Source organism: Triticum dicoccoides, chromosome 7A (assembly GCF_002162155.2).
Source record: "Triticum dicoccoides isolate Atlit2015 ecotype Zavitan chromosome 7A, WEW_v2.0, whole genome shotgun sequence".
In the NCBI taxonomy this organism is placed as follows: domain Eukaryota; kingdom Viridiplantae; phylum Streptophyta; class Magnoliopsida; order Poales; family Poaceae; genus Triticum; species Triticum dicoccoides.
The window spans coordinates 571,927,074-571,936,795 of NC_041392.1; positions in this window are offsets into that span (position 1 = coordinate 571,927,074).

A 9,722-nucleotide genomic window follows, 5' to 3' on the forward strand; every position below is an offset into this window, starting at 1 on the left:
GAGACTCCTCGTCATGTCCCCAATCTCATCCGGGACTCCGAACTCCTTCGGTACATCAAAACATGTAAACTCATAATATAACTGTCATCGTAACCTTAAGCGTGCGGACCCTACGGGTTCGAGAACAATGTAGACATGACCGAGACACGTCTCCGGTCAATAACCAATAGCGGGACCTGGATGCCCATATTGGCTCCTACATATTCTACGAAGATCTTTATCGGTCAGACCGCATAACAACATACGTTGTTCCCTTTGTCATCGGTATGTTACTTGCCCGAGATTCGATCGTCGGTATCCAATACCTAGTTCAATCTCGTTACTGGCAAGTCTCTTTACTCGTTCCGTAATACATCATCTCACAACTAACATATTAGTTGCAGTGCTTGCAAGGCTTATGTGATGTGCATTACCGAGAGAGCCCAGAGATACCTCTCCGACAATCGGAGTGAAAAATCCTAATCTCGAAATACGCCAACCCAACATCTACTTTTGGAGACACCTGTAATGCTCCTTTATAATCACCCAGTTACGTTGTGACGTTTGGTAGCACCCAAGGTGTTCCTCCGGCAAACGGGAGTTGCATAATCTCATAGTTATAGGAACATGTATAAGTCATGAAGAAAGCAATAGCAACATACTAAACGATCAGGTGCTAAGCTAATGGAATGGGTCATGTCAATCAGATCATTCAACTAATGATGTGACCTCGTTACTCAAATAACAACTCTTTTTGTCTATGGTTAGGAAACATAACCATCTTTGATTAACGAGCTAGTCAAGTAGAGGCATACTAGTGACACTCTGTTTGTCTATGTATTCACACATGTATTATGTTTCCGGTTAATACAATTCTAGCATGAATAATAAACATTTATCATGATATAAGGAAATAAATAATAACTTTATTATTGCCTCTAGGGCATATTTCTTTCAGAGCTCGACTCCGTACTCTGGGGGCTGCGGACCACGCCGAATCGCACCACCGGATACACACCATTCTTTATGGTGTATGGCGCAGAGGCAGTTTTGCCTTGCGACATAATTCATGACTCACCTCGAGTGCGCATGTACGAAGAAAGAGAAGCCGAGCTAGATCGGCAGGACAGCTTGGACGCATTGGAGGAGGAGCGTGATGTGGCAAAAGCCCGTTCCGCATTCTATCAACAGCAGGCTCGAAGATACGAAAGCAGAGAAGTACGGGCCAAAAATTACAATGTTGGCGAATTAGTTCTACGACTACCGGACAAGAAAAAGGACAGACTCAAGCCCAAGTGGGAAGGTCCCTTCATAATTGACCAAGTCCTGACTGGTGGAGCGTACCGCCTTCGGGATGCATCGGATAACCGACTCGAGCCAAACCCATGGAACGCAGCCCGTCTCCGAAGATTCTATGCCTAGTGTCGGACTCTATGTTCGTCTCCTTCCTCTGTCCATTTTTTATATTTTCTATCTTACATTTCTCTTATTCTCTCTCTCTCTCTCTCTCTCTCTCTCTCTCTCTCTCTCTCTCTTATAGCCTCTAAAGGCTCATAAAGTGACGCGCTATGCGCGCTCATTAAACCTGGGGGCTTCTTTAAACAGAAGCTTATTCATGCGGGCTTCATGCCCAACACATGTGTCACACTTCCGCGTGTATCTTTTATTCACCATTACATGCATCGATATGACTTAAGTTTTGGCCAAGCTGGGTTGCCTGGCTCCTGTGCTTACCCCTACGTTCCCGATTGTTCGGCTGGGTGGTAAAGGGAGCACCTCTGCGATTGTTACTGCCGGGTCAGCCGGACGTGTACCTCAGACTGGGTGAAGCCGAAAGCTAGCGTTCTTAAGGGAATATTCGGTCGGTGAACTAAAGATAATCTTTTTTTATTTTTATCTATATGCCCCTAGATGTTTTTCCTGCGTTTCTTTTCGCAACATGGACATGCACCTTAGGGCATGCCTCCCAGGGAAAGGAACCCCTAACGGAACTATTCTCCCTGGAAGATGTTTCTTACTAACCATGTAATATAACATACCTAGCCGGGCACTTGTCTGTTCACGCCCTAATGACCCCTACGCCTGGTCTCCATGCATTCCCCGGTTCCTATATAACCGCATGGGAATTCGGACACACTCCAGACCGTCAGGTCCCGAGGCTGAAGCGAAAAGGTCGGCCATGACAAATGATCTACAATCCGGCTAGAAGGCATTATAAATGTCAATTAAATTACATAGTCATTTTGACTGGTTGTATTCCTCTTCAATACCATCTAACGGGCTGTCTAATTTACAGTCCTGCTGGGAATACTTTGCGGCCAACTCTACTTGGCCGTATACTAAGCTTACAGGGATCTCCTTCCCATCGGGCCCTACAGGACCGACCTCGGCCATGTGGTTGGGGTCAGCCTTTGCGTACCGCGTCTTCACCATGGCCCAGGCCTCCCTAGCGCCTTGACGGCAGGCTGATATCTTCCACAATCGGAAGCGCCGCCGTGCTCCCTTTAGCTTCTCCGCAAGCTCTCCAAGACCTTCGGGCATGGAGACGGATGGCCACAGGGCCTGGGCGACGCCTTGCATCGCCTGCCGAACTCGATCGAGCAGTTGCGAGAGCTTGGGAAGAAGGTCACCCGTAGAACCGGGCATCTCCTCTGCAGGACGACCTGTTAGCACACCTACAGACATTGCTCTATTAGTCGACTTCCCCGCCGAACTTTCTTTCAAAAGGTTCGTTCAAGCACTTACTAAATATGCCATGCCGAAGCCGAAAATTCTCCTTCACGGAGTTTGACAGCTGGGCACGAACATCTTTCAGCTCGACGCCCAGCTTGGTGTTGGCATCTTGGAGATTGTTCTTCTCCCGCATCACCTTTATCAGCACCCTCTCACCAGCCTTTAGCTGGCGTAGGAGGTGTTGCCTTTCCGGATTCAATCCGGCGCCATCTGTAATTTCATTTGTCAGATTCGCACCAAAGTCGTGCTTCGCAAAATACTTATCTTTCGAAGTGTATATTACCAGAGGGGGTCTCCTTAGGCTCCCCTGCCGCGGCTAGTGCGGCCTCAAGTTGGGCTTTGCACTCTTCCAGCTCCTTGGGCAGTAGAGAATTCTTTTCCGTAAGAACCTGCATCACAAATGATCCTTAAATCAGTTATTCTAACTGTTTCAAGCCTCGGGGGCTACTGGTATATACATATAATTACCAGAATTTTCTTACCCGTATGTCTTTTACATACTGCTCCGTGGCTCTGGCTAGACCATTTTGAGCGGCACGGAGATACGCATCTCCTGAGTTGAAGGCATCTAACGCCCCTTGGGAGAAACAAGCGCCGCGAAGAACTGTTCGGCGATGCATGTGGTTCATGGCACTCTCCACCTCAGAGTTGGTGGCAGACAACCCATCCACATCCTCCGTCGGAGGAGCGTCTGGCGCGCGCCTTGTGTTCTCCTCCGCCTCCTGACCAGGCTTTGGAGCCTGGCTGGTGGGGGCGCGATTGGTAGCCTCTCCGGATGTAGTCCGGCGAGGTCTCTTTGTCCTGAAAAGAGCGCGAGTGTCAATATGCCTCTAAGGTATAACACCTGGGATAAGGGGGCGTGCCATACCTTTGCGCTGACGCCTCGGTCTGGACTGCACTTCTTTTCTGCCCGCGGGGCCCTACGGCCCCTCGTTGGCTTGTCGCCGCAGGTTCGGCCTTCCGCCTTAAATACCTCCCCTGCAAAGTTCGGTTGCAATCAGGAAACTGAACACGAGTGGGCGGACACCTATTCGGGGTACTGGGACTTTGATCTCAGGTACCTAGGGGGTCAGGATTAGCCCTGGGTAAGCGGCCATAATGGCCACCAAGGCATTGTCCTTGCTCAATTGATGGAACACTCCATCAATCAGCTCCACAGATATGTCCGGATCCTCTTGGGAGGCCGGGTCGAGGGACCGTCCTGGGTCCTCGGGTTGTGGAGGAGGGCTGCTTATTTCCTTAATAGCCCGGTGCAGTTCCTGCATTGAAGTCGTCAGACTGAATATTTAACAATGGAACAGATGGACAAGTAAATACGGCCGCTTACCCAGCTTGGGGGATTGTGCATGGAGAATCCACCCTGAGGGTTGACGCGGAGAAATTCCTCCTCTTCTCCCTTATACAAAGTGGACAAGATCCTTAGTAGAGCGGCAGCTGAATCTGGCCCCTTACGGCCGTAGCGGGTGGCGTCGTCCTCCCCGTTGAAGTCCCACATGGGGTGGCTTCTATACTGAAGCGACTGCACCCCCCGCATAATGCATTCGGCCAAAACCCCGATCATGGTTAGTCCGGAATGGGCTAACAATCTTATTCGGCCCATCAGGTAAATGATGTCCCTGTCACCTCCCCTCTGAGGGCTCCATGGGCGCCAGCTTAGGCGCTTCTTTAAGGGAGCACTGTTGAATTCAGGGAGGCCGATCCGGACAGGATCTGGCAGCGGGACATCTTCTATATAAAACCACTCCGAGGGCCAGTCTTCGGACGCCTTCTTTGGGGTTCCGGACAGATATCCGGTCCCGGCGATGCGCCACACTTCGGCTCCGCCCACTTGATACATTGACCCCTTCTTGGAATGGGGCACGAGGCAAAATAGCTCCTTCCACAGTCCGAAATGAGCTTCGACACCCAAGAATAGCTCGCAGAGGGCTACAAAGCCCGTGATATGCAGTATTGAGGCAGGCGTGAGATTATGTAGCTGGAGGCCGTAGAACTCCAGCAACCCCCGGAGAAATGGATGGATTGGAAATCCGAGCCCCCTTATTAAGTAAGGAACAAGGCACACCCGCTGTCGGTGTCAAAACCGGCGGATCTCGGGTAGGGGGTCCCGAACTGTGCGTCTAGGCCGGATGGTAACAGGAGGCAGGGGACATGAAGTTTTACCCAGGTTCAGGCCCTCCCGATGGAGGTAAAACCCTACGTCCTTCTTGATTAATATTGATGGTATGGGTATTACAACAGTTGATCTACCACGAGATCAGAGAGGCTAAACCCTAGAATCTAGCCTATGGTATGATTGTTGATGTGTATGTTGTCCTACGGACTAAAACCCTCCGGTTTATATAGACACCGGATAGGGTTAGGGTTACATAGAGTCGGTTACAATGGTAGGAGATCTGAATATCCGTATCGCCAAGCTTGCCTTCCATGCCAAGGAAAGTCCCTTCCGGACACGGGATGAAGTCTTCAATCTTGTATCTTCATAGTCCTGGAGTCCGGCTGAAGGTATAGTCCGGCCATCCGGACACCCCCTAATCCAGGACTCCCACAGTAGCCCCTGAACCAGGCTTCAATGACGACAAGTCCGACGCGCAGATTGTCTTCGGCATTGCAAGGCGGGTTCCTCCTCCAAGTACATCATAGAAGATTTTGAACGCAAAGATAGTGTCCGGCTCTGCAAAATAAGTTTCCACATATTGCCATAGAGAGAATAATATTTACACAAATCTAATCTGCTGACGTATTCCGTAATGTGTCACACCACGGCCAAGCCTTTATCCGAGTCATTTTTTTACCCCACCTCAGCGCGTCATGCGAGGCGGTTTCCATGGTACGTCTTGTTAAAGCAGAGATCGTGTCCCCTTATTCCGGGATTCTCATCAATACGGGCGTGGGTAACCCAACCGCTTCTAGGACTCCTAGATTATAGGCAAGTCCAAATGGACACGGAGAGGATGCTTGATATTCACCCTCTTTATAAAGGGGACAAGGCTTTTATTTGTCCCTCCCGTGCTCAATCAAATCCTTCCCCCACCTCGAGCTCAAACGCCCAAAGTACAGGTCAGGTGCTCCGAACCTTTAGTCATGTCCGGATCTAGCTTTCAAGGTTAATGGGTGCCTTCCTCCGTCACGGAAGAGGACATCAAAAAGTTGAGGGAGGCCAGATATCTGACAGCCGAAATTTTGCATCGGCTGCCTCCTCGAGGGCAGGCCGTTCCCACCCCCGAACCCAACGAGAACGTCGTGTTCGTCTCCCACTTCCTCTGAGGTCTAGGCCTTGCTCTGGATCCTTTTGTCAGAGGTTTGATGTTTTATTACGGGCTAGACTTCCATGATCTAGCTCCGGACTCCTTTCTTCATATCACGACATTTATTGTCGTGTGCGAGGCCTTCCTCCGGGTTACCCCTCACTTTGGCCTCTGGCTCAAGACCTTTGAAGTGAAGCCGAAGATGATCGAGGGGCAACATGCAGCGTGTGGAGGTGCCTCAATATGCGGGATGACGGGAGCCCCGTGGCCCAAAGGTTCCATCCCAGAGGTGTCTGAATTGTGGCAAAGGGAGTGGTTCTATATCACGGCTCCTAGAAGTGCCAAGTGGGCGGCCGCCCCTGTTTTCCGCTCGGGCCCTCCACCACAACTGATGTCATGGATCAGTAGAGGTCTGAGCTGGGGGCCGGCCAAGGACGTGCCCATACTGCAAAGCCGCATTCGAGATCTCTTCAATGGAGATTTCAGTTTGGTTGCGGTAATACAAGTTATGCTAGTTCGTCAAGTCCAGCCTTGCAAATGCCGGCCTCTTCGCCTATGGGAGTACAATCCCGAGGGACCGCGTGTCATTCAAGATTTTCTCGGCCTGACGCACGAGGAGATGTACAAGTCATTCTTCGGACCTCAGGTGGAGTGTCCAGAAATCACCGAGGATGTGGGCCTGAGTAGTAACCGCGCCGCCGAACAGGTAAGGTATCCTCCAGCCGAACATACTATCTCTCTTTTGTTACGAAGTTATTTTTTTGGAGAGTTCGCTTTTTGACCAGGACTGGCTAACAAAGGCGAAGTTGATTCGGTGTTCGGCCCCCCTCCCTGAGGGTTTGGAAAACCCGGTATTGGAAAAGATGCTCCAGACCGCACCTTGCCCGGAGCCCTTGAAGGAAGATACTGTGGAGGATAATGCGGGCGGACGCGGGCCCCCAACGCTGCCCAATCTAACCGAGGGAGCGAGCGTCTCCATGAAGGAATACGACCTGAAGAGGAAAAGGACTGCGCCCGGGGATTCGGAAGCCGAAGCTTCCAAACGGGAGAAAAAGTCTCCCACAGAGGGTCCTGCCTTGGGGGGCGCTGTTGCCGCAAACAGTCCACGGGGGGATCAATTCTCCCGCAAGTCGTAAGTGACTCAAAATACTTTAATAGTACAGATATGCCATCTTTTTCTTTTGAGAAGATAACCACCGCATATATTTTTGCAGTTCGGGCCTTAGCCCCTCTCAAATGAGCTCGTCTTCTGGGGATCTTCTTCTAGAGATGATGGAGAGCGAAACGCCTCCTCCGGACTCCTCCGCTCCGGAAGTGGGCGACCCTGAAGTGTCGTCGCGGAGGGCCTCTCCGAGTCCGGTGAGGCCAGAAGATAATCCCCCGAAGCTCCCAGTGTCCGGCTCCCTAAGAGAGCAGACAAAAGAGTCCGACACCGTCTAGTGTGCGATCGGATGTTCTGAGGGAGTTGGTGGGGCGAGCGGCCATCTCAGATGAACACCGTATGCTGATGAGTACGGTGATGGAGAGAATATCGTCCGCCAAAAGCGGATTGCATGAAGCTTTTATGAGTCTACTGGCAGGCTTTGAGGTACGTAAAAGAATGTATGATAGTCCCGCACATACTAGGTGTGCCCTGTGTAGATAGTAGCCCTTGAGACTCTGGTTGTCGTCGGAAACGACGACGAACAGAGGATCATATTCCCAGGTAATAACCATACTGCCTCTATGTGCAGGTGATGGAAGCTCCGGTGGCTAGCCGGACTAGCGAGTTTGCCCATTTAGAACGGCAGTTGGATGCGGCAGACGCCGACATCGAGCTTGTTAACAAAAGGCTTGACGAGGCATAGGGTAAGTGTCATTATCTGATAAATGCCACAATAGGAAGAGCAGTATGATGCCAGCATCTTTAATATGTTGTGACTGCAAATGGAGCTGCCACTGTTGAAGCCTTGCGGGCAGAACTTGCCCGAGCCAAGGAACAAGCGAGGTTGGGTAATGCGGCTGCTTTGAAGGCGGCCGAAGAGTTGCAAGCCGAGAAGGCCGCACATGGCGAGAGCCGAGACAAGATGGCCAAGATAGCCAAAGAATTAAAAGCCGCCGCCAACCGTTGCCGGGTTCTTGAAAAGGAAAACCAGGCGAATGCATTGGACCTTGAGAAGGCTGCTGCGACGAGAAAAGACCACCGCTCTGCTATGAGGGCAAAGAAGGAGGAGCTGCGGGAAGCCGGGGATATTGTAGCTAGGAAATCCTTTATGTTGCAGAGGAGGTTCGGAGATCCACGGTATGCCCCTCTGGATCGGCTGTGGAGTTCGGAGGATGTGTATATGGATTTAGCGGCGAGCGCTGCCCATGCGGCCAAGTACTTCCAGGGTCAGACGGACCGTGAAGTAGATCGGCTGTTTTGGAGACAATTCCATTCTCCCGAGTGTCCGCTATCATTGACTGACCAATTAGCCGAATGGGCCGAACTAAATAGGTTGTCCGGACTATCCATGAGGTCTGTTGTGGATCAGTTATGGCCGGAAGGGTCAAAACCGAACAGCTATTTCAGCTTGGTGCAGCAGTTACTTGATGTGGTGCCGCGCATTGATGTGATGAAGAGGTCGGCGTGCATAGAGGGCGCACGGATGGCCTTTGCCCGTGTCAAGGCATACTGGGCGGAGATGGATGCTACCAATGTTGCAGCGCGGGATTCGGCCATAGGCCGAAAGGCTGCTGAGCACTACTTTGAAGAAGTTCTTGAGGGTGCCCGTTTGGTAGAGGCCCAGTGCTCAAAAAATATTATGTTTGAGTGATATGTAATCTCATTGTAAGCGAAATGCTTTTATAGAGTTTGATAAGGCTATTTTTATACTTTTGCCTGAAAGTAATATGATGCCTCCTGGGCGGCCGTTTTTGTATACGTGTGTATAACCTGAAAGATTGCAGTCATCGGCTTCAACCCCCACGCATATAATGCGGAGATGCTAGCAAAAACGCGCGTTCACACTTAACCCAACATCTTGGTCCTATTAAGGAGGTGATAGCGGAGCGAGCGAGGCAACCGGACTATAATGCTTTAACACTTTCACTTAGCCATAGGAGTTTGATAGTGGGGCTACTAGATAGCCCCTGGTGGCTCCGCACTCTCCCGATCTCGGGGTGCGTACATGCCTGGCCGGAAAACGGCCCTTCGTTTAGGCGGAGGAATTCTAGCATTCTCATAGGTCATCGAGTGGTTGACCAGTCTCACGCTATATCATGACAGACAGTTTTCGGCTTTCTCTACTGAGGTTCTCGTCTGGATGAACCAGGGCACAATCGTAGTAGTTCTCCTGGTGCTACCTTAGCCGGTAAAGCGGAATGTAAGGCACCAGAACACAGGAGCCGGGCAAACCCAACATTTGACCAAAGACAATGATTCGGAGCTGATGCATATAGGGCCAAACTCGCGATGCCGAACACTCCCTAGGGTATTCGGTCTTTGTGGTATAAACCGGGCCTAAATAATGGCCTTTGTAAGAAGCCCCTTGTGTCCATGTACGTGCATTGTTCTGGCGTGGCCACATGCCAAGACGTCAGCATCCTTCACAACAGTGGATATGTATCAACAAGAGACAGTAAAAAAGGTTTACGCAGGGTCTTAATCTAAAAAGAATCCTTTGAACGGGTCCCTGCTGCACGTCTGCGCCTGTGTCTCCGTTGTGCTGTATCCTGGACGGGTGTAGCACGATGATCGTCTGTAAAAGAGAGGAAGTTAAGTGAGAAAGTTGTCGTGCAAAAAGG